We start from the raw sequence: 25,701 nt of genomic DNA on the forward strand, positions 1-25,701 counted from the left end.
CCCCAGCAGCACCTGCTGCTTCCTCTAGATTTTACACAACTCACTTTCAATCTTCAAACCTAATTAATTTTCCTGGTTGTACTAAGCAATACACCATGGGGTGGTTCCTGATACTTTATCAGATAATTTAGTTTAAAAATTAAGTCCCTCCTCTGGCCAGGCGTGGTGGCTTACACTTGTAATCCCAACACTTTGGGAGGCTGAGGTGGGTGGATCACCTGAGCTCGGGAGTTTAAGACCAGCCTGGCCAACATAGTGAAATGCCATCTCCACTAAAAATGCAAACAATTAGCTGGGTTGGGGTGTACGTCTGTAATCGCAGCTACTCGGGAGGCTGAGGCAGAAGAATCGCTTGAACCTGGGAGGTGGAGGCTGCAGTGAGCTGAGTTCTCACCACTGCACTTCTGCCTGGGCAATGGAGTGGGACTCTGTCTCAAAAAAATAAATAAATAAAAATAAAATAAAGTAAAATCAATCCCTCCTCCTGAACATACAAAATAAAATGTAAACTCTTTGTTGTGATACAGAATGGACTGTTCTTTAACAACTGTCCCAGACTACGTTTTTAGGGTTCTCTCATAACTCAATGTTCTCCAAAATTCCTGGTTCACGACCAGGAATTTCACTTACCTCTAGGCCTCTATCAAGGCCAACCTTTCCCCTCATCTACCTGGTGAACTTCTTAACTCTTCCGAATGTGGCTCAGACATCACTCCAGTACTATTAATAATAATAATAGCAGCTACTGGACATCTACAATAAGCCAGACATTCGACATGGATTATGTCGAATCCTCAAAATGAGTCTGAAAGAAAGATTTTCCCCTTCATTTTCAGATGAGGAAGCTGATGCTAAGAAAATCTGTTACTTACCCAAGAGCATACCACTTATAAGTATCAGGGCAGAGATCTGAACACAGACTGGACTCCAGACCAATATTCTTTCCGCTATGCCTGGTAAACCTTCCACATTTTGCCCTGGGTCCTAACAGTACTGAGCAAATGAAGGGATAGTTCTTTTCCTACCTGTCATTCCTCCTAGAGGCTAGAATGTGAGCTTTTTGAAAGCAGGGACCTTGTCTTGTATCCCTAGCACCATCCAGAGAGTGAGTGCGTGTGGAAAGGATTATTTTCTAATTTAAACTCCTGGAAGCCTATTTATTGATGAGGTCATCCAAACTCTGGGGCAAGAACCCTGAGCAGGCTCCACTCCCCACAGTGCAGTCCAGGTGGCTCATACACCAATGAGCAGTTTTATCACCTGTCCAGGGGCAAGAGAGAATGGTCAAAGTGATCCAAGCCCAGCAGAGCTGACTTGGAAAGCAAGTGTGTCTGCCCGGCTGGCTGCGGTCTGCTTTCAGCTCAGGGAAGGAAACCAGGCAGTTACAGTGAAGACTCTGGCAGCAAGGCTGGGAATGAGCTGACTTCTTCACAGGCACACACTGGAACTTCCCAGCAGTGTCACTTTTCTATAGCCACAGAGTTTCGCATGAAAAATACCAATCCTGTAATCCCAGCACTTTGGGAGGCTGGGACGGGCAGATCACTTGAGGTCAGGAGTTCGAGACCAGCCTGGCCAATGCGGTGAACCCCGTCTCTGCTAAAAATACAAAACTTAGCCGGGCATGGTGGTAGGTGCCTGTAGTCCCAGCCACTCAGGAGGCTGAGGCAGGAGGATTGCTTGAACCCGGGAGAGGGAGGTTGCAATGAGCCGAGATCGCACCACTGCACTCCAGTCTGGGTGACAGAGTGAGACTCTGCCTCAAAAACAAAACAAAACAAAACAAAAAACAAAACCAAACAAAAAAAACACCCAACCCCTAACTTTGAGATGTTCCCCCTTTTCAAGAGAAAAATGGACTATTTGGAATACAAATGACCGGCAACCCCCCTCAATGAAAGGAGTGACTTTCGTTAGTTACCAAAATGTTTAACAAGTCAGCCAGGTTCAACTGTTGTATAACATGAGGTTTCAATTGGGTTAAACAAAAGAAACACTTTCTAGAACAGCCCCAGAAAGTGTCCATGAATATAAATGCCTGCACATCAGCTAATGAATAATATCAGCAAACACGAGAACTCGTTATTACAACTGCTGAACTGAGCCACCTCGGGTCCTGTTGCCAGAGGAGAAGAAAAAGTTTTGCCTTGGCAGGTAAGTGAATGAAGAAGCAATCGTCAAATACCATCTGCTATTTTAAAACACGTTATTTGTAGCTCAAGTGCACATGTGCTCCCCCGCTGCCATCCATCTCTCATTCCACTTACAGCCCTTGGCTGCCCTGGCAGGGAGGGCTGAGGAGGCAAAGGAGGCATGCCTGCAACTATTTCGGTAGAGTGCTGTGAGCGCTGCTTAGGAAGTCTCCTAAATTTTTTAGGAAGCTCAGAAGGACAGGGAAAATGAAGTCACTTAATTCCCTCCCAGAATAAATGGGGCCATGAGAGTATATTAAGCTGCTCCTCCCTGGCAAGCCATTTAAGATGTCCAAGTGCAGAGGGAAGGGTAAGGGCCGGGTGGAGATAAGGCACAAGCTGTACCACTCTGATTTTCCAAAGCAATGGCTAAATTTAGCCGTAGAAAAAACTGCCATACTCCCCTTTTTAAAAACTCTCTGACTCTGTATACCGAAACACTAGAAATGGCAATGAGCAATGCTGCTTAGGCCTTCTTCGTTTGCGGTAATTCTGGATCTATATTTCTTCTTCCTGGTCTTTGTTTTACATTATCCCCATATTCAGTCTTGGACTCGTTAAGAAACCTCATTCAGGATGCTGCCAAAACCACGGACCAACAGCGATTAGACAGAATGTTACAAGGGCAGCAAAGCAAACTGACGATCACTTCTCATTTGAAATATTTCAAGACTAGAGCTAAGGGTGTCTCAGGGTGAAAATCTCAAACCTATCCTCCAAAGAACATTCAGGCAGCCACATCACAACACAGTCTCGAGCACCGACGGCACCGCCGCCACACAGGAGCCAACTCTGCTGTCAGTGAAGTAACAAACCCAACTAAGACAAAGGTAGGAAAACTGCAGCTAATCAGCATGAAGTACAAAAGAGCTTTGGAACTCCGATACAGACTCTGCACCTACCTTTAACGAGTCTACAACAGAGGAGAACATCTTAAAGCCGGCTAACTTTGCAGAAAGCAACAAGTTTGGAGCACACTGCCTCAACAGTTTTAGTGCATGGTGAAAATCAGAAATATTATACACAAGAATTGAGACATTCTAAAGTAAGACTAGCGAAAGGAATACAGAAGAATGGAGAAAGCCTATTACTCCTAAGACTAATGAGGTCTTTAAAAAACAAAAAAAAGTGCTGGCCAGGCTCACACCTGTAATCCCCTCACTTTGGGAGGCCGAGGCAGGCCGACCACCTGAAGTCAGGAGTTCAAGATCGGCCTGAGAAACACAGGGAAATCCGTCTCTACTAAAAATACAAAAATTAGCCGGGCATGGTAGCATGTGCCTGTATTCTCAGCTACTCGGGAGGTTGAGGCAGGAGAATCGCCTGAACCTGGGGGGCAGAAGCTGCAGTGAGCTGAGATGGCACCACTGCACTCCAGCCTGGGTGATGGAGCAAGATCCTGTCTCAAAAAAAAAAAAAAAAAAAAAGTGCTGTAATGAGACCTGGAGATGAACAATGAAGGATCTAACCTGGACATGAAGGCGTGATTTCAATGGTTTATATAAAGAAAAATGGAAAATGAAAATCCTAACACTTGAGAAGGGAAATTGCAAAGACAGAAACGACAAAGTGCACAGGAACTGTCAGGAGGCATGGATGCAATAACTAAGCACCCGCAGATTGTTCGGCGTCGCCCAGCATGATCAAAACACCACCTGAAATCCTTGGGGAAGAGCTACGGAGACTCCGGCCAGAACACACTCATTCCACAAATGTTTACGGAATGCCCACTGCTGGCTAGGACTGTGCCAAGGCTCTAGGGAACTAAGGGTGAACAAGACAACTCAAGTTGTGAGCCAACAGGACTACAAAAACCTAGCACGATATGAGCCTTTGTCTCCTATATGTGAACGTACAGAAACTGTGTTGGCTCAGTGAGACCAGTGACTACGTTCATCCCAGTTCACTGCTACATTCCTGAGGCCTAGCAGAGTTCCTGGTGCACAGTAGGTCCTCTGTAAGTATGTACTGACTAAATGATTTAATCTCAACTGTCTGAAATATACAATGTGAACTTCAAGAAGGACAAGGTACAGAATAATATGTAGAACAAATATTTGTTTCCATGAGTCATTTCTATGATGGGCTTTTTTTTTTTTTTTCAGCCAAGCTATTAAAAGCAGCTCCTTCAGGGCCACCTTTTAGCTAATACAAATATATCAGTTTTTATTTTTATTTTTAGACAGGGTATCACTTTGTTGCTCAGGCTGGAGTGCAGTGGTGCAAACATGGCTCACCACAGCCTCTATCTCCTGGGCTCAAGAAATCCTCCTGCCTTAGCCTCCTAAGTAGCTGAGAGCACAGGCATGCACCACCGTGCCTGGTTAATTTTTTGTATTTTTGGTAGAGGGAGAGTTTCACTATGTTGCCCATAGTGAGCTCCTGGGCTCAAGTGATCCTCTTGCCTCAGCCTCCCAAAGTGCTGACATTACAGGTGTGAGCCACTATGCCTGGCCTCAAATTTTTTTTTACATGGACATAAATGGTACGTATTTAATGCATACAATCTGATGTTTTGAAGTACATGCACGTTGTGGAAAGATTAAATCTAGTTAATTAACAAATGCACTACATAGTAATGTACTAGGTACAAATGTACTATGGAGTACATTTGTTCATTAAACAATGACATAGCTATCATTTTTGTGGTGAGGGCATTTAACGTCTACCCTCTTCGCGATGTTCAAGAATATACCATGATGAACTCGAGTCACCAGGCTGTACAATAATCTCTCAAGCTGATTCCTCCTGTCTAACCGTAAATACACATTCTCTGATCAGTATCTCCCCGACATCCCCATTCCCAGCCTCTGGTAATGACTATTCTATTGTCCACCGCCATGAGATCAACTGTTTTAGACTCCGCCTGGGAGTGAGAGCGTGTGGTATTTGTCTTTCTGTGCCTGGCTTATTTCACTTCACAGAATGCTGTCCATATTGAGTTCTGATATTGGCAATGGCAGGATTTCATTCCGTTTTATGGCTGAATAGTACTCCTCGGTAGACGCAGACCACATTTTCCTTACACATCTATCCGCGGAGGGACACTCAGGCTGCTGCCGTATCCTGGCTATTGTGAACAGTGTTGCAATAAACACGGGAGTGTAGATCTCTCTCCGGCATCCTAATTTCATCTCCTTTGGCTACGTACCCAGTGGTGGGATTGCTGGATCCTCACTAGTTGTGTCAAACGCATTCTCCACACGTTAGTTGGGACTGCTATTGGCAAGGCTTGGCCCTCAGAACTAATTGTAGGGGGACCATCTGCACAGATGGTCCTAACTGTCTTGCTAACTTGTGAGAGTTAAAGCCCAAGATGTTTCAAAAATATGTATTTTTCTAAACACTGGATTCTACAGAGAGACTTCTGCTCCAGAACTCACAAGTTGATTAATTATAATATTTTTCAGTGCTATAAAATCTGGAAAACATACAGGTAAACACGTCCTTCCCAACTTAGTAGAAAGAAATGTATATATTTTAAAATAAATAGCTGTATTCCGGATAAAATATCTGTCCAATATTTTATCTTTATTATTAGGGGCTAATAAAATAGGTCCTAACAGATAAAAGGATTTAAGAATATTAGCAGGGCACAGTGTCTCATGCCTGAAATTCCAGCACTTTAAGGCTGAGGCAGCAGGATCACTTGAACTCAGGAGTTGGAGACCAGCCTGGGCAGCATAGTAAGACCCTGTCTCAACAAAACATAAAAAAATTAGCTGGGCATGGTGGCATGTGCCTGTAGATCCAGCTCCTCTAGAGGTTGAGATGGGGGGATCACGTGAGCCCAGAAGGTGGAGGCTACAGCGAGCTTCCATCATGCTGCTGCACTCCAGCCCAGGCAACAGAGTGAGACCTTGTCTCAAAAACAAAATAAAACAAAGCAAAACAATTTTATAATTCATCATAGACCCTTCTGATAAATAGACGTATTTTTAAAAAGTCAATATACCACGTAAATATTTTATTCAGAAATAAACTATTTCCCCAAGGGAAGCACAGGGTTTTAGAAAATATTTAGTCATTAAGCTTCTTTCGAATAGTGTCACGATGTCTGTGAGGATTCTTTCATGTCTGGGCTCCGTATGCCACATCAGAATACATCAACGACTGCTCTCCCATGCCGGCATGGCACTCAATTCCTCTGAGTATCCCTTGCCACCCTACCCCTAGACCAGAGTCATCCTTCAATTTTTGCAAATTTCAAATCAGTGACGCCTGAACAAACACATGAATTACTGAGGCCAGCATTAAAGCATCCCTTGGATTAGGGAGAAAAGCAAAACACTTAAAGGTGCTTTCTGTGAAAGGGGGATGTGGCTGGCACAGTGGCTACACCTGTAATCCCAGCACTTTGGGAGGCTGAGGCGGGAGGATCACTTGAGCCCAAGAGTTCAAAGCTGCAGTGAGCCATGATTGTGCCACTGCATTCCAGTCTGGCCCAGAGAGAGAGGCCGTGCCTCAAAATAAATAAATTAATTAAAAAAAAAGTGTGTGGCTGTGGGATGCAGCTTGACTGCATCCAGTTGCAGGGGTTACGCAATCTGCAGATCCTTACAGAAACCCCCCAAGTGGTTAAGGGAGCAGTTAAATAATGGAACAAAAACGTTAATAGCCAACTCAGGTGGCACTGTGCACCGTTTGAGAATCCTCTCTCTTGAATCCCTAATACCTCCAGACGCTCCTTAGCCTGTTCTCTGCTCTTCCCTGCTTTTCCTGATTTTCCTTCCCTGTCCCAGCCCATTCCCCCTGAGCCTCTTTATTTCCCTCCCTGCTCTCACTTAACTGGTAACAATCCTGTGTGAGGTGGCTAACAAAAATACTTGTGATTAACAGCAGATTAGGGAAAGTCAGCACTCATGACTTTAGAGACAAGAATAAAAGCAAGCTCCAGTAAAACTGTTTCACAGAAAACAGACTAACGTCTCTAAAATAGTGAAATGTGAGTCCCAAGTTGGGCTGAATGTAGCAAACAAAGCAAAAAGGGGGACAGTGAGTTTCAAGATCACACTACGTCAATTGCTTCGGATAGCATGACTTTCCTTGGTACTAAGATCTGAAATAAATTTCTCCCACAGGTCCTAATAAGAAGGATGCTGTGGGCCGAACATGGTGGCTCATGCCTGTAATCCCAGCACTTTGGGAGGCCAAGGCGGGCAGATCACCTGAGGTCAGGAGTTTGAGACCAGCCTGACCAACATGGCGAAACTCCATCTCTGCCAAAAATGCAAAAATTAGCCAGGTGTGGTGACACGCACCTGGAGTCCCAGCTACTTGGGAGGCTGAGGCAAGAGAATCACCTGAACCCAGGAGGCAGAGGCTTGCAGTGAGCCGAGATTGTGCCCAATGCCAAAGCCTGGGCGACAAGGCAAGACTGCCTTCAAAAAAAAAAAAGGATGTTGTAATTTCACAGATTTCAACATCCTTGTGATAAAGGGACTACTAGGTTTCAAGTGACTGTTTATTACTGTTTGGTATTAAAGAACACCAAGGTACCATTTCATCAAAGCAATTCATCAAAAGTTCAATGTAGGTCCAACTTCACAGCTCTCTGATGAATTGGTTTAAGGGTAGACCATCCAGAGGAATACATGCTGATTTCTAAATCTGACCACAGATGAATTGAATGTTTTACATTTCTTTAAGGAAAAGCTTTCCATAGTCCATTGGTTTTAGGTTGCACATGACTAAATCATTCTCAACATTCTCTTCTGCAGGTCAGTGGGCCTTCACTTTTAAAGAAGTCTCCTTACTGCAATGAAACAACATGTTATTTTCTTCTGTTTTCAGAAATGAATGTATCTGGAGTTTGACTAAAAGTCAGTGTTCTGCATAGATAATATCTTTCGTGGAAAGTAGCTGCCAATTTTAAAATCTGTTCAACCATAAACACAATAATCAAGAAACCACGTAGCCCCTGTTCATAACTTGGCCTCTTCAGTGTGGACCCAAGTGACTGCAGTGCTCACTGGCAATATCCCCTATGCTGATATGAAATACAGATGAGAGAAATTTAAGAGAAACTCAACTTCCCTTGCTAGAAAAGAGCCCTTAACAACAATTCTTATGCTTTTTTGTTCAGGGGCTCTTTGACAATTATAAAGACTGTGAGTCCTCTCCTAGAAACACACATACATATAACATCTTGCATTCAATTTCTGAGGGCTCATAGAACCATACCACAGCCTCAGAACTATTTTGTGAGGATGGTCTATCTACTGAAGCATTTCCCAGGTTGCATTCTGTGGAACATTTCCCATCAGCTATTGATCAGCAAACACAAAATGTTTTATCAAAGATGTTTTGGAAATACTAGGTGAAACACAAACACATTTACACTTCATTAAGGGAATACTTTTCTGAACCTGAATATGCTAACACATGCTATACACTGATAATCACCAATAGTAGATGTGTTTCCTAAACTTATGTGAACCTTTTTGTGGGGTGGGGGGCAGTTCTTATAAGCATTTCCTGAAACTAACGTTCCCACAGAAGAGTTTGGGAAGGAAACTAGCCCTAAGGATACCTTTTTGATATAGACAGTCTCCGAGTTAGAAAAGTCTTGGTCCACACTCTTCCTCTTCCTCTTTTTCTCATCAGGCTCAGGTGCTACTCCAGCCTAGCGTAGACTCCAATAAAACTATGTGGATGTGTGGTGCATGCCACCCAGAGATCAGCGTGGGAAATGGTTTGACCCAACGTCTCCCCACAACCATTACCTCTCTCCCATCTCAGGAGACTCCCTCGCTCACTGTGTATGATCAGTCAATTCCACTTCAGACAACCTTTGACAGACAGAATCACTTCTTTAACCCACCCTCTCCTGATACGGTTTGGCTGTGTTTCCACCCAAATCTCATCTTGAATGGTAGCTTCCATAATCCCCATGTGTCGTGGGCAGGACCCAGTCAGAGGTAACTGAATCATAAGGGTGGCTTTTTCCCGTGCTGTTCTCGTGATAGTGGTAAGATTCATGAGATCCAATGGTTTTATAAAGGGGAGTTCTCCTGCACACATCCTCTCACTTGCTGCCATGTAAGACGTGCCTTTGCTCCTCCTTCGCTTTCTGCCATGATTGTGAGGCCACCCCAGCCATGTGGAACTGAGGCCATGAAATCCCGTTTTCTCTATGAATTACCCAGTCTCGGGTATTTCTTCATAGCGGTATGAAAATGGACTATCCTTGTTTTAATTATCTGAGGCACCTCAGAAAGATTTCTCTCAAGTCTCTTTCTTTGTTCCATTTGGGATAAAAAGTAAGATTGAGCTGGGTGTGGTGGCTCAGGCCTATAATCCTAGCACTTGGGGAGGTGAGGCAGGTGGACTGCTTGAGCTCAGGAGTTCAAGACCAGCCTGGGCATCATATGAAACCCTGTCTCTACAAAAAGTCCAAAACCTAGCCGGGCACAGTGTTGCACACCTGTAGTCCCTGCTACTTGGGGGGCTGAGGTGGGAGGATCACTTGAGCCTGGGCAGTGGGAGTTGCAGTAAGCTGCGATCACGCCACTGCACTTCAGCCTGGGTGTCAGAGTCAGATCCTACCTCAAAAAAAAAGAATAATAATAATTACAATGAATAATGTTGGAGTTAGGTTATCAATAAATTACTTACTTTATCCAACTTTATTGAGTTCTACCCTGTGAATTAAGAATCTTCACCAAAACTGTTTCCATTTACCAAAGTTATTTTATATATTTCCTTATTTAAGCAGCATCACTTAATATATAAACGTGAGGTTCACTCTTTCACTTATTCTGCAACACATACTTGTATGTTATTTATTGACAGACTGTATAGATTATATAGTTCTATGTTTTATAGTACATATATATGCGTGCACACACATTATTTTAATTATTTTTCTCCTGCAAATGCAGAGTATCTATAGCGGGTCCCACAAGGTTTTTGTTCTCAGGCTAGCCTGGGAACCTACCTGCCATTTATTGCACTGTTTTCCCGGGAAATGTTATTCAACTGATTTAAAAGCTTTCAGAATCATCAGTTTTCGGCTAAGTACTTCCTATTTTTTACATTAGATAAAACATCTTACACACACACACGCCAGGGGCATTGGTTCTGGCTAGAGTGACATCGTTTCTTTCACTAGAAAAGAGGATATTTAAATACATTCTTTGGTGATTAATCCAAACCACAGCATATACTACTAAGGAATTGAACTATACTTTCTGGAAATGGTCCTAGGAAATTGTTAGTCAATATCCATTTAAAGATTCACTAAAAGGTGATGGGTTCTGGTTCCTCTTTCTCATTTTAAATGGGACCATGAGAATAAAAGCAAGGAAGAAAGCCCTACAGTGAGTTTCTGTGGCTTCAGGACGGTGTTTTCTTTAGGACTATGATGATCAAGTGTGAAGACCAAAACCTATCGGTTCCTTCACAGTCGGCCCCTCTGTCTCCTTATTCAAGAGATTAGACACGTGACTCAAGATGGGCCAATAAGAGATGACACATTTCCTGGATCTACAGGGAAAGAAGAGCGGTCTTCCTGGAGACATCTGGTAATCTGGCAGACAATAAGCCTGGAGCTCAGAGTGGGCCATCTTGCTGCCATATTGAGGACCCTTCCATGCTTGAGAATAAAATTAACACAGAGGAGGAGAGTGGGGTGGGGGCAGTGGGGGAAGCCTAATGACATCATTGAGCATCTAGAGCCAGTTCTATCTGAAGACAACACTAATTCTGGACTTCATAAGAGTCAATAAATTCCTTTTTTTTTTTTTTTGAGACAGGGTCTTGCTGTCACCCAGGCTGGAGGGCAGTGGTGTAATTGTGGCTCACTGCAGCCTCAAACTCCTGGGCTCAAGCAATTCTCCTGCTTCAGCCTCCCGAGTAGCTGGGACTATAGGCGTGTGCCACTGTGTCCAGCTATTTGTTTTAAATTTTTTTTAAAGATGAGGACTTGCCATGTTGCTTAGACTAGTCTCAGACTCCTGGCCTCAAGAGATCTTCCTGCCTTGACCTCCCAAAGTGCTACGATTACAGGTGTGAGTCACCACACTTGGCCAAGTTCCCTTTTTGATATAAGCCAGTCTGAGGTGGAGCTCTGTCACATGCAGCTGGAAGAGCTGGAAGAGGCTAAAGTCGATCTATTGGCCGGGTGCGCGGGCTCACACCTGTAATCCCAGCACTTTGGGAAGCTGAGGCAGATGGCTAACTTGAGGCCAGGAGTTCCAGACCAGCCTGGCCAACAAGGCAAAACCCATCTATACCAAAAAATACGAAAATTAGCTGGGTGTCGTGGTGCATGCCTGTAATCCCAGCTACCTGGGAGGCTGAGGCACCAGAATAGCTTGAATCTGGGAAGCAGAGGTTACAGTGAGCCAAGATGGTGCCAGTGCACTCCAGTCTGGGTGACACAGTAAGACACTGTATGAAAATAAATAAATAAAAAAAAATAAAGTAGGCTGGGCACAGTGGCTCACTCCTGTAATCCCAGCACTTTGGGAGGCCAAGGCGGGTGGATCGTGAGGTCAGGAGATCGAGACCATCCTGGTTAACACGGTGAAACCACGTCTCTACTAATAATACAAAAAAATTAGCCGGCCATGGTGGCAGGTGCCTGTAGTCCCAGCTACTCAGGAGGCTGAGGCAGGAGAATGGCATGAACCCTGGCGGAGCTTGCAGTGAGCCGAGATGGCGCCACCGCACTCCAGCCTGGGCGACAGAGCGAGACTCTGTCTCAAAAAAAAAAAAAAAAAAAAGTAAATAAAAAGTCAATCTATTAACTGAAATGTAGATCCTTTTGCTAAATAATTAGAAAAGTTCTGCTTCCACTTATAAATAAAAAATTGCTATTCAATATCATTAAATATACCTTTGTATACAAATGTTATTACAATTTCTCTACAAAACATGTGATAAATGACAGCAGCAATAAACTGTCTTGCTTATTTGAAACACTGATTCAATGTTGACTGCCCAAACATTCAGTAAGACAAGGAAAAGGTATACTGAGCTCTGGCCTGGCTGGAGACTATCTGTTGAATTCATACATATGGAGATATCTTAACTCTTTCAGGCCTTAGGTGACTGCTAAATGCGGCGTCATAACAGACACATACCACAGAAGAGAATCACAGCAGAACAGCTGAATTGAAAGAGAATTAGGAAATATCCAGTCTGGTGGCTTTCAACTTTTTAAAACTGTGGTCCACAGAAAGAAATAGAAGCCATACACACTCCCCCATATGGAAACAAAAGCTTCCAAACCAATACTTACTCTTACTATATGCAATGCACTCTGATTTTAAAATCTGATGATGGTGACCATGCTTTTCTGAACCAGTAATGGGTTTGGAAAACAGGTAAGAGAGCCAGAGATACAAGATAATTTACATAAGGCTTCTCACTGAGTGAATGGTGGAGCTGAAACACTCAGTGCCCATCCTGCTGTATTATATGAAAGAAAACAGCTGTTACCTACACACATTCCTAGACAGTGGCTTCTGGCCAATCTTCTAAGTCTGGGAAAATGATTCAGGTGTCAGGCCTATTTTACACTGGTAGTGTCCAAGATTTTTAGGGCCATCTCAAGACCACTGAAGTGAAAACTCACATCCACCAGTTGGCTTTAGACTCATATTCACATAGATTGACTTTCAACTCCTTTCACTCCTGCTTGAACTGACCTGCATGGCAGATCATTTGGAGTCTGTGCCTAAATGACCAACAGGCAAGACTGAGCCGAAGGCATGAAGGCACAGAGTAGGATCATGTTTGTCTTGGGCTTGAAGAAACACATTTCGTGACAGTCTCCTCGCCCTATCCAATGAGTAGCATCACGCTGGATAATTTCTTTGCCAACTAACAGTATTCATGAAACTTCAACTCCCAGCTGGCATGATGCTAGGCATAGTAGAAGATACAGCTTAGGTGCTGCCCCTCCGCACCCCATAAACAGCTGTTAATCTAATCTGGGTGGTGAGAAGAAAAGCTTCATTAATAAGACTTGAGTGAGGCTCAGAGAAAAAAAGAGATAGAATGTAACATGGAGTATGGGTGAGGGTAGGCACACCAGCACACCAGCCTGGCTGCATGTGACAGACGACTCATGCCGTGTGGCTGGTGATGGGGCGAGGCCAGCTGGAGAGCGAAATATGATGTATGGGGTGGTGAAAGTCAGGTGAAACAAGACAGGTGAAAAAATGGAGAGACTGATTAATGTTAGTAGTTGATAAATATTAGTTTAATACAATGGATAAATTTATTTACATGGCTTATCCTCACTTGCCACATTACAAAAACATTATGTAGCTTTATGATCAGCACTTTAACTCCTAGACACATTTACCTTCATTAAATTCCTTACACCTTATCTTCCTCAAAGCAATATTTAATTTATTAGTTTTAATTTGCTAAGCAACGGATGTAGAGTAGGTGCTTCAAAGATGGGTTGACCAGTCTCTTCACATCATGTCTAAAGCTATGCTCTATTTTCAATATTTACAAGACAATATAAAATTAAAAAAATTACAGGGATCACGATACTTTATAAACTAAAATTTCAGTTAATCTATGAAAGGAACTTTACTGAAATGAAGCATTAAACAAGATCATACTGGCATTCTCCCCCTCCACTGTCTTTTTCTTTTTCTTTTTTTTGAATCAGGGTCTTGCTGTTGCCCAGGCTGCAGAGCAGTGGCATGATCATGGCTCACTACAGCCTTGAACTCCTGGGCTCAAGCGATCCTTCCGCCTTGGCCTCCCAAACTGCAGAGATTAGAGGTGAAAGCCACCATGCCTGGCTTTTTGTTTCGTTTTCTCTTGTTGAGATGGGGTCTCATTCTGTTGCTCAGGATGGAGTGCAATGGCACAATCACAGCTCACTGCAATCTCCACCTACTGGGCTCAGGTGATCCTCCCACCTCAGCCTCCTGAGTAGCTGCGACTGTAGGCATGCACTGCCACACCTGGCTAATTTTGGTATTTTTTGTAGAGACGGGGTTTCTCCATGTTGCCCAGGCTGGTCTTGAACTCCTAGGCTTAAGTGATCCACCTGCCTCGGCCTCCCAAAGTGCTAGAATTACAGGGGTCAGCCACCACACCAGGCCCTATTTTTAAAGTTACTATTCACAAGGTATCATACCATGGTTTTTTTTTTTTTTTTTTTTGAGATGGAGTCTCGCTCTGTCACCCAGGCTGGAGTGCCGTGGCGCAATCATGGCTCACTGCAAGCTCCGCCTCCCGGGATCACGCCATTCTCCTGCCTCAGCCTCCCGAGTAGCTGGGACTACAGGCGCCCGCCACTGTGCCCGGCTAATTTTTTCTGTTTTTAGTAGAGACGGGGTTTCACCATGGTCTCGATCTCCTGACCTCGTGATCCGCCCGTCTCGGCCTCCCAAAGTGCTGGGATTACAGGCTTGAGCCACCGCGCCCGGCCCATACCATGGTTTTAATGAGTCACTTGTTATACTGCTTGAAGGGTGAAGAGTAACTATTTTCTGATGGTGAAGGCATCTCCTTGTCTGCCTGTCATGTTAACCCAAATGTAGTCACATAGGAGAACAGCAAAGAAAAGATGGTCATTTGACTTTAGGGCAATTTGTTCAAGAAGAGGGTAAGACTCTAACTGAAGGTCTCCATGACTATGAATGCCAACATCCCCATGACATGATGTGACACTATGCAGTGGTGTCACCCAGCAGGCTAACAAGCACTTCTGAAATGTTAAATGTGACTAATATTAACATGTGGCCTTTAATGTAATTCAATACATCACATCTGGACTTCTCCAACCATCACACCTATAATCTCAGCACTTTGGGAAGCTGAGGTGGGTGGATCACTTGAGCTCAGGAGTTTGAGCCCAGCCTGGACAACATGGAGAAGCCTTATCTCTACAAAAAATACAAATTAGCTGGGCATGGCGGTGTGCGCCTGTAGTCCCAGCTACCCAGGAGGCTGAGGCGGGAGGATCACCTGAGCCTGGGAGGTGGAGGCTGCACTGAGCCATGATCGTGCCGCTGCACTCCAGCCTGGGCGACAGAGTGAAACCTGTTTCAAAAGAGCCTCACAACTTTCACTCGGGAAACTTTCATGTCAACCAATTCTTTAACTTCACTATCTTTCTCATACGAAGTAAATAATTCTCAGTTCCACTTGTTATTCACGTACTGGATTCTAGAACAGCTTCCCATGAATATACTGCAGCAGTAACAGCTCTTAGTAAAGGCCAGTTCAGTCCTAAATAGAAGACTAAAGCAAAGCCTGGGCCGTGCGCGGTGGCTCACGTCTGTAATCCCAGCACTTTGGAGGCTGAGGCGGGCGGATCACGAGGTCAGGAGTTCAAGACCAGCCTGGCCAACGTAGTGAAACGCCATCTTTACTAAAAATACAAAAATTAGTCGGGCATGGTGACGCGCACCTGCAGTCACAGCTACTCGGGAGACTGAGGTAGGAGAATCACTTGAACCCAGGAGGTGCAGGTTGTGGTGAGCCGGGATCATGCCACTACACTCCAGCCTGGGCAACAGAGTGAGACTCCATCTCAAAAAAAAAAATAGCCTGAAATAATGCGTCCGCCAGGGTATCACCAAAGCCAAATCCTTAAATAATACAAACAAGACTGTTATTAACGAGTGCATGAAATACTGTATTTCCATTTGAGCTGTTCAGATTATAATTAATCAGAACGACCTCATCAAGGTCCCTCAGGAACACACAGCAGTTCTCTGCTTCTTTTCACTACCAAGCCACATTTATTTAGGAAATGCATACGCTGTAAGTAAATGCTATTTTCTATAACATTAAACATTATTACTCTCTAAATCTAATACAAAGAAAAAGAGAAACATAAATTTGCTAGTGTTTAATTCTGGTCTTGGAATAATAACTATTTTTTTTTTCTAAACACACAGCAGGAAAAGTGCTTCTGCATAATACATTTCTCTTGATCCGGTTCCCGGCAATAGTTTCTCGATAAGACACAGATTCTGTAGGGAAACGAAACAGTTCCGTTCCTCAAGGTAGTAACAGAAAAAGACTCCTTGTATGTACAGCCAGACATTTGATCGATAAAACTTGGGAGTACAATTTTTTAAAAGCCTCACTGGTGGAAAAAATATAATGCATTCATTCAAGCAACCAAACAGAGGAGGCACTTCTGTAGTTATCCGAGGACACCTCTCACGTTACTGAGTCGGCTTCCGGGCTTAGATACTTCAGGCCGCCAACAGAACTCGTATCAAGTAAAAGTGGGCAAAATAGAAAGCGGACTTTAAAATTGTCGTCCCTCCCTGGTGAGGCAACTGATTAAGAAAAGAGTCTGCAAGAATATCATCATTTCAGAAATCTATTCTGATACCTGATTTATAGGGAAATGTTTTTGATGTCTGCGGTAATCTACAGAGATCAAAAAAGTCTCAAACACCAGAACGCCTTCAGCGCCACTCTAAAGAGGCGCAATACCTAGAAATCAAATCACCAGAGCTCCGAAAATGTGAAAGAGCCACCCTGAGCGTCTATCCAGGCCCATCTGCGCGTGGAAAGCGCTCTCCGGTCGCCAGCCTGCAGGGAAGCAAAGCTCTCAGAAGTTCCTCCGAGCCTTCCATCCACTTTCGGGACTGTACTGTGCACGCGGGTGAATCGAGCGTCCCTCCGCTCCCCTGGGCTGCAGGCTGAGACAGTCCCCCGCCGCCCGATTCCGCACCCCTCTGAGGAGCCCTGGGCTGTGCCCACACCTCGCCCAGCACCTGCCAGCCCAGGGACACCGCGCCCCCGCCGCGGGATGGAGGCGGCGCTGGGTCCCAAAAGCCCTCGGCGAGGAGAAGCCGCGCGCCCCGAACTCACTCGCTGCGGGCCGAGCCCCTGCGCGCCCCGACGCCGCCCCAGCCCCGCCCGCGCGCGCCCGACACGCTCGTCCCTGCTCTCGCTCCGGCACAGACGCGCGCGCGTCCACGCACCGCTCCAGAAGCGCATCCGGCCCGCGCGCGCGCCCGGACACGCGTGGCTCACACCTGCCGCACACGCCCCTCGCACAAACACGCGCGCCCCTCACGCCTGGCCACTCCAGACACACAGCCCCAGGCCCCACGCACGATCGGGGGTCGACACACCCTCGCGGCATGGACACGCGTGTCTCCCACCCACTCCTCGGCCAAACGCACACCCTCCCCGCAGCCCCTCACCCTTGCTCCTCACACTCACTCCCCACTCTCGCCCCAGAAACACACCCCCCACACTGGATCCGCCGCATCCCCACACCCCCCACTCGCGCCAGAAACGCGCGCACCCTCGCGGCCCCTCCCCGCCGCGCGTAAACACGCCCGGCCCGCGCACGCCCTCCCGGCCTGGCCCCGCACCGCACACTCGCACCAGAAACACGCGTGGCAGCGCGTGCACCACGCCCCCGGCCCGCGAGCACGCGTGCCCCCCACGCCTCGGCCCCGCCCCCGCCCCGCGCGCGCCCCCGCCGGCCGCCGCCCTCGCCCGCACGCGCCCTCCGCCTAGCCCCGCGCCGCCGCGCACTCACCCGGACTTGCTGAGCTCGGCTCCCGCTCGGTCAGGCTTGCGCCGAGCCGCCGCTCACTGGCTCCCGCGCCCCGCCCGGCCCCGCCCGGCCTGGCCCGGCCCCGCGCCCGCTCAGCTCCACTCGCCGCAGCTGGAACGACTCGCGGGGCTCCGGGTACCGCGGTCTCCCCGCCACTGCCCGAGTGCGGCGCCCGGACCAATGGCGGGGCGCGGCGGTGAGCTCACCGGACCCGACCCCGCCCCCCAGGCCGCGTGGCCCAATGGGAGGACGCGACGTCACCCGGAGCCGGGCAGAGGCTGGTGCGGGGCGCGGAGCCGCTCGGCGCGGGGACTGCGCCGGAACTGCGCCCGAGCCGCGCTGGACGGCTGGGGCCCGGCCGGAGGGTGCGGGCGGAGCGCGCCCCGGGCGTCCCCGCGCGAGACCCGGGCCCCGGCCCCTCCCGACACGGTCCCCGCCGCTCCGCCCGCCCGGCTCAGCGCGGCCCGCGAAGGGGGCGGCCACGGTCCCCTCGAGGCCGGGACGGCTCGGAGCCCGACGGCTGCACCCGTTGCCCGGGCCGACGGCCCCAGGAACCCCGCGCCGGCCGCTCGTTCCCCTTCCCGCAGGACCGCCCCGCGTCCGCCCTGCCCGGCTCCCCGCGCCGTCGGGGCCGCCCGAGGCTCCGCGCCGTGGACCCGCGTTCCCGGGCTCGGGCTCCCTGCGCGGCCCCGGCGCGCCCTGCGGCGGCGGCGTCTGCAATGCAGCCGGCGGGAGGAGCCGGCGCTGCGCAACGAGCTGGAGAGCGCGGGGGCCGGGCGGGAGGAGGGGGCCGGGGCCCGAGGACCTGGGGAGGGCCAGGGCGGGGCGGAGGACGGTGGGCGGGGCCGGTGGCGGCGGCTCCGGCTTTGGGGGAGTGCGGCGCTCGACCCCCTTAGCTGGAGTGCGGACCTCCGCCCACCCTGTGGGTCTAACCTCTGCGTTCCAAAGTTCCAGCTCCAGCCCTGCGCACATGGGGACTTCTGCGTGAGGGCCTCTCGCCCCGGCCACAAACCCCGAGCCGCACCTCTTCATCGAGGCTCAGGCGTCCCGAGCGGATCCCGCTTTCTTCTTTCCCTGTGCTGTTTGCAGTCCCACTGCCTCGCACAGGGAAAGTGCCTGACCCCAAGACTGTGATGAGACCGCCTATTTTGTTTTTGTTATGTATAGATAGATACAGATACATAGATATATAGAGAGTCAAATATCTATAAAATCGGCCATGTCTGCCATCTGGGTAAAAAGGTGTCTCGAAATTGGGGGCGGAGTCTTTTCTGACCCTACCCAAACGCACACAGAAACAACCCCAACATTTGCAGAGCCCTTAAGCCTGTACACCCAATGAGGAATCGCTTGTTAGAGGCCGCGTGAAGGACACCCTGACTAAGCTGGGCCCTGCCCGTGCCGGTAGATCGTCCATGGCTTCCCTTGGGGGCTGTCACCCACTGTAAACCTGAGCAAGTTAATCGCCTGTTCCGAAGCCTGCCCTGGCAAAGCCCCAGTACATATTCCAATCCTGCTCTAGGTCAGTATTCCCACTGCACCTGTCTCTACCCCTCGCCCGCCCCCCGGGTCACCACGCAGGACCCCTTGCACGCCCCCCCCCCCAACTTTGCTATGCACCTGCTCCCCTTTATCTGCTAGGGAGACTCCTATGCATTCATCAAGGTCCACCTCAAATCTGGCCACCCTCAGTGGCTTTTCCTGACGCTCTCAGCAGAACCGAACCTCCAGCTTTGTTATGTGTTGGTGTTGTAGTATACAGTGAGTGGGTTCTGTTTGTTTCCAGGGCGGCAATGAAAGGGTAGTCATCAGGGACACGTGGGCTCGGGAAACCAACCCCCTGGGTTCAGAGTGGGTTCCTTGCTAGCTGTGTTCCCCACTGTCTGTGCCTTCATAGCTATGGTGCGAGAGTTAAAGGAATCAGTAGGTGGAACGTGCATGTACTAGTGCCTGGCACTGATGTACATTCAATCAAAGTTAGCTACCGTTGCCAGCTTTGCCAAAACAGGGTACTTGGGGGTGAGGAGGAGTGGCTGGAAGTGGGGCTGGCTTCTGGGTTTCTGGTGCTGTTTTAATCTCGACCTGGGCACTGGTTTAGTTGTGAAAAGTCATTGAGTTGCATACTTAGAATATGTGCACTTTTCCATATGTCCATCATACATCAATAAAAAGTGTTTCTAAAAGTTGTTTTTCACTAAGAGCAAGACAGCCCTCATCTCCTTGAGAACAAGAACAAAGCCTGACTTATGCCAGCAGCTTGCACCGTGCTGGTGGGGCACACTGTAAGTGCTCAGCTGATGGTTGTTGGATTGCTCTGAATGGATTTGTGAGGAAGAGACCAGCAGGGGTGGAAGCTGACAGGAGAGACAGCGCCTTCCTCTGTACTCTAAAGTGCCAGGAAACTGGTGGTGATTTGGATCCAGTTCAGGCACCTGAAACCCAGTTAAAGAGAAGAAATCTTCAGTCTTTTCTCTCAGGTGGGGAAGTTCTTTTTCCTGGTTTTGTTTTTGTTTTTGGCAGACACAGGGTTCACTCCTGGCATCCCAGCTGTCTGAGGAGGGGCCTCAGGGGTACCTCACCCTTCCTCCACAGCCCCACCTCTGCCGAGCAGGTGGGACAGGTGGGGTCATGGCTGCAGCAGCCCAGGAGGCACTGGCTGAGCCCTGCTGAGTGGGTTGGGGTCAGGAGCCTGGGGTGATGTTTCTGCGTGGGGGATGTCCTGGTACTGTTCCTCAGCTGGGCTCATTCTTCTCCTGGAGTGCCTACCACTTTGAGTCCTCACTGCACCACAGGAGCAGGAGGCTTCCTTGGGTCCCTGTCTTGGAAAGTCAGAGCTAGGGCGGGATGAGCTGGGTGCTCCTGAGGCGAGCCCTGAGCTCTGCCAGTGCCCTAGAACTGAATGTCCACAGGTGGTTCCTTGTGGTATTCGTGTTCTTTCTTCCAAGTTAGAAAATGAGAGAGTAAGGCATGCGCATGATTCAAGCATATTGTTACACTGGGTTTTTATGGGGCTTTGAGTATACCTGGGTTGTTTTGTAAAATAGAGAAAAAGAAAACTTTACTCAGTTATGAGTCTGTTGGCAGTACCGAGGTCATGTGCAATTTTTGTCCCTTAAAGCACATACAGCCAGGCACAGTGGCTCACACCTGTAATCCCAGTACTTCAGGAAGCTGAGGCAGGAGGATCACTGGAACCCAGGATTTCAAGACCAGCCTGGGCAACATAGTGAGACCTCCTCTCTACAATGTTTTGTTTTGTTTTTTAATTAGCTGGGTGTGGTGGTGTGTGTCTGTAGTCCTTGCTATTTGGGAGGCTGAGGTGAGAAGATTGCTTGAGCCCAGTAGGTTGAGGCTGCAGTAAGCCATGATCACACCACTGCATTCCAGCCTGGGCAACAGAGCAAGGCCCTGTCTCAAAAAGGATGGGGGGAGCAGATACAGGGAGTTGATATCGACCCTAACCCTGCTGAGGGTCTCAGGACGAACCCAGGGGGTGGATCCTGTTGCAGAGGAGGAAGACGGGAACTTCAGTCTGTTGGATGCCTGTTATCTGCCTGCTGTTGTGCTAGGCACTCACATACACTGCTGCTAATTCTCCTGCAAGTAGGATATTCCATAGAGGGTAAGACAAAGGCTTCAAAAAGTCAGCTAACTTGCTCAAAGCCACACAGCTGGAAAGCAGTGGATCTGGGTTTCAACTTCAGAGCTTGTGCTCATTCTGCCCTACTCCAAGCACCTAAAAACTCTTACCGTTAAGCAGATACATTTGTTTAACAGAACAGTCTGGAAATTTCTACAAAGAAATTTTTTTTTTTTTTTTTTTTTTTTTTTGAGACAGGAGCTCACTCTGTTGCCCAGGCTGGAGAGCAATGGCATGATCTTGGCTCGATGCAGCCTCAACCTCTACAAAGGAATTTTACTACAATGACTAAAGTTCAAGATGCACAACAGAAAATCCACATCAACTGATTTCATGACACTACACCTGTTACATTTCAGTACACTCCGGGGAAATGGTAGTCATTAATATTATATACCAAATATCTCTGGTTGCTATCCCTGGGGGTATTTTGCACTGGCCTGAACCCTTTGAAATTAGATGTGACCATGTGACTTTCTTGGGCCAATGAAACATGAGTAAATCTGATGTGTATTATTACAGATAGAAGTTTTAAGAACCAGTGACCTGCCCACCACATTCTTTCCCCCAGCCCTGGCAATTGTGCAAGCTTGTTTATAGGAAGAGGTAGCCTCTGCCAGCCTGGGCCCCTGTGTGACCATGATGAGTAGGGCCCTCCCTAGCAATTGTAGTTGGACTTGTAGCATGAATGAGAAATCCTGTCCTGAGATTGAATTTGTTGTTACTGCAGCATAATCTAACCTTTCCTGTCTGATAAGAAATCAGATGTTTCTGTATATATCAACTTCCAGTAAAAGAAAAACTCACAGGATTCTGCTCAAACTAAGTGACAATTTAAAAATAAGAGCAACATGCATATTCAGTATATCTTTAAGCCTTGAAGAAAGAGAAAACATTTTTAAAAGCCACAGGTAAAGCTGACAAGGCAATTCAATGGGGAAAGAATTGTCTTCAACAAATGGGGCTAGGACAATGGGCTCTCCACATGATAAAGAATGAAGTTGAACTCCTGCCTCACACCATATATAAAATGTAACTCAAAGTGGATCAAAGATCTAAATATAAGAGGTAAAGCTACAAAACTCTTAGAAAAAAAATATGGCAGTAAACCTTCATGACCTTGGATTTGGCAATAGTTTCTTAAATATATCAAAAGCACAAGCAACCAAAGGAAAAAATAAATAAATTGAACATTATCAAAATTGAAAACATCTATGCTTCAAAGAGCAACATCAAGAAGTAAGACATTTCACTAAAAAGGAGAAAATATTTGCAAATCTCATATTTCATAAGGGACTTGTATCTCGAATATAAAGAGAACTCTTACAGCTCAAAAACAAAAAGTAAAGAACCCAGTTTTTTAAATGGGCAAAGTATCTGAATAGACATTTCTCCAAAGAAGACCTCTAATAAGGGCATGAAAAGATGCTCAGAATTTGATTTGAGGAAATCAAAGTCACTGAGGTAATGCAAAGCAAAACCACAATGAGATACCACTTCACACCCACTAAGTGACTATAATCACAAAGAAAGACAATAACAAATGTTGGCAAGGATGTGGAGAAATTGGAACTTTTATATACTGGTGGTGGAAATGTAAAATGGCACAGCTACTTAGGAAAACAGTCTGGCAGTTCTTCAAAAGGTTACTCATAAAGTTATGATGTCACCCAGCCATTCCACTCCTAGGTATATATCCAAGAGAATGAAAAGAGATGTTCATACCTATGGACATTTACTTACCAATAAAAAGAACGAAGTACTGATACATGCTACAACTTGGGTGAACCTTAAAAACATGCTAAGTGCAAGAAGCCAGCCACAAGTCCATACATTGTATTATATCATTTATAGAAAATGTCCAGATTAGGAAACTTTATGGTGACAGAAAACAGATCAATAGTTGCCTAGGGAGGGTGGTGGTGGGGGAGCTGAGGACGAATGGGGAGTGACCCTGCTTCATGGGTGCCAGGATCTTTCTTGGGGCATGAAGATGTCCTAAAATTAGTTTGTGGTGATGACCGCACAGCCCTGTGAAAAACTCAGAAACTTCGAATTGTACTTCAAATAGGTAAATTGTATGGTATGCTAATTATATCTCAATAAAGCTGTAACACACACACATAGACAAAGGAGAAGAGAAAGAGAATGAAGAAGTATAGAATAGAAATCAATGGATTTAACTTGAGAAAAGAAGACTGACTGACAGGAAAAGCTAGGCCCAGGTCAGGAGAGTCTGATGGCCGATCCTCCCAGTGAGTCGGTCTGGGCCTATGTGGGGTACAGTGGCAGGAGGGGAATGTGAACAGACAGGCCCTGTCCCATGACTACTCAGTGAGGAGATGAGACTGGCACAGGGGAGGCCCTGAGTCACATGATGGTGATGCACAGGGCAGAAGGTGTCAGAAGACAGGCAGTTTCTCACGGTGCTTCTGAAGGTCGTGAAAAAGCCAAGAGTGAGTCTGTGAAGTCCTTGCTGGCCATGACGATGTCCCTGACAGCTGGGGATCCTGGTGAGAACAGCATTCAGAACTTGGGATTCTCCTTGCAGATCACAATGGTTGGCTGATTCAGGGGCAAGGGGGAGCTTTGCAGAGAGCCTCAAACATCTCCAGCTGAGCTGCACCTGTCAAGGCCCCTGGGCCATCCAGGAAGAAGGAGGCGCTGAGGTGGGGGACCGGGTCCTGGCCTGGGGTCAGCAGCCTGGGCTCTGGTTCCAGTTCCGCCCCCCACCCCCACCCCCAGAATTACCTGTATGGCAAACTCCTTTCCCTTCCTGTGCCTCAGTTTCCTCCTCTGTAAAATCAGTTTAGACTACACTGCAAGGTTGTTCTGCCTGCAGCCAGTGGGCCGCATGCCACCCAGGACAGCTTCGAATGTGGCCCAACACAAATTCATAAACTTTCTTTAAACATTATGAATTTTGTGTGTGTGTGATTTTTTTAACCTAATCAGCTATTGTTAGTGTTAATGCATTTTATGTGTGACCTAAGACAACTCTTCTTCTTCTAGTGTGGCCCAGGGAAGCCAAAAGATTGGATACCCTGGACTAGAGTCTCAACATAATTCTTTGAAAATCCTGTTTAATCCAAATCCATTGTTGCTGCTGAAGGGACAGGTCTAAGGCCATGTTGGGGGGGTCACGGTGCATGGCCAGCATGACCTGACACAGCAGGTGCCCCTGTGCTTCAGCTGCAGGGACTCTGGGCTTAAAATCATCAGTCCCACGAGTGCAGTTGCTTGCGTGAGCCTGGCCAACCCATGGCGTCAGGAGAACGTACCCATTCTCATCACTTTGAGCCATTCAGCTTTGGGCTGGCAAGAGATAACTGGCCCTGACAGTGATGTGGAGGATAGTGGGGAGAAAAGGTGTTTGCTACCAGGACATGCCATGATTGGTGTTATCCTGGGAAGGTGCCAGCTCTAATATGGAGGGAGGAAGAGACGCATTAGCCATCAGCCCGAGACCTGGCAGGTTTCTCCTAGTGGACATAATGCAGAAAAGAATCCAAAGAAGCGGAGTGAAACCACCTTCAACTCACCCTGCTGGCTGACACAGGCCCAAACATCCCCCCAGTAACCCCTACCAGGCCCTCACTATTACACACATGTTAGATGATAAAATACACAGCTATTCTCCCCATTAAAGTGGGGGAAATGCAGAGACATCTCTGCTGTGAAGGGGAGCAGGATACTACAGGGTGGATCGTCCCACATCAATTCAGGTGGTGGGGAGGCGTGGTGAAAACGTGCCCACTTGGCTGCAATGTCAGATGGCCCTGAGTTTGAATCCCCAACTGTGTGACACAGGATAAGTCACTTGACCCCTCTAAGATTCAGGTTCCTCGTCAATAGAATGGGAATGGAAAGATCTTCTGGAGTGCAGCCGGGATGAAATCGAATAATAAATTTAAGTAGATAGCCGAGGGCCTGGTGGGTGCTCAGTGAGGGCTCAGGGGATAGAACCCAGAAGTCACCACCACTTTGGGTCCTCCTCAGGATATGCTCCAGATCTTTCGGGGCGGCAGATGCCTTCCTGCCAGTTTCCTCCCTGTGCTGTTAGAATGAGCTTGCCTTTCCTGTGTGCTCAGTAGCTGTGTGAGGGAGCTGGCCAGGATGCCCTAGGCAGATTGAGTAATCCCACACAGATACAAGAGAGGTGCTCTAACTGAATCTTACTCTGTAGCCATTCAGGAGTAGCTGGGGCGAGAAGACCCAGGCCCAGACCTCTTAGCATGCACTGCTTTAACTCACAGGTCCCACCCAGTCCAGCGTGCACCAGCAGAGCAATACAGGCTCTTTCTTCTAAGCAAGAATTCCCACATGTCCATGCAACTGTTCACCTGGCTAAGGGC

General features: G+C 47.5%; 1 protein-coding gene across 30 annotated transcripts in view; it reads right to left on the minus strand.

Moving 5' to 3' along the window:
* CAMTA1 (calmodulin binding transcription activator 1) overlaps positions 1 to 25,701 on the minus strand; it is a 975,861-nt gene that overhangs the window by 47,682 nt on the left and 902,478 nt on the right. For 7 of the 30 annotated variants that reach the window (XM_037985412.2, XM_037985414.2, XM_037985408.2 and 4 more), the window contains exon 1: positions 17,689 to 17,846. The exons of the other annotated variants lie outside the window; for them this stretch is intronic. The gene's annotated coding sequence lies outside the window, so the exon portion shown is untranslated. Of the gene's footprint in view, positions 1 to 17,688; positions 17,847 to 25,701 lie in introns of those variants that run through there. 30 annotated transcript variants of the gene reach the window in all.

The sequence above is a fragment of the Chlorocebus sabaeus genome, chromosome 20 (assembly GCF_047675955.1).
Source record: "Chlorocebus sabaeus isolate Y175 chromosome 20, mChlSab1.0.hap1, whole genome shotgun sequence".
Taxonomy (NCBI): domain Eukaryota; kingdom Metazoa; phylum Chordata; class Mammalia; order Primates; family Cercopithecidae; genus Chlorocebus; species Chlorocebus sabaeus.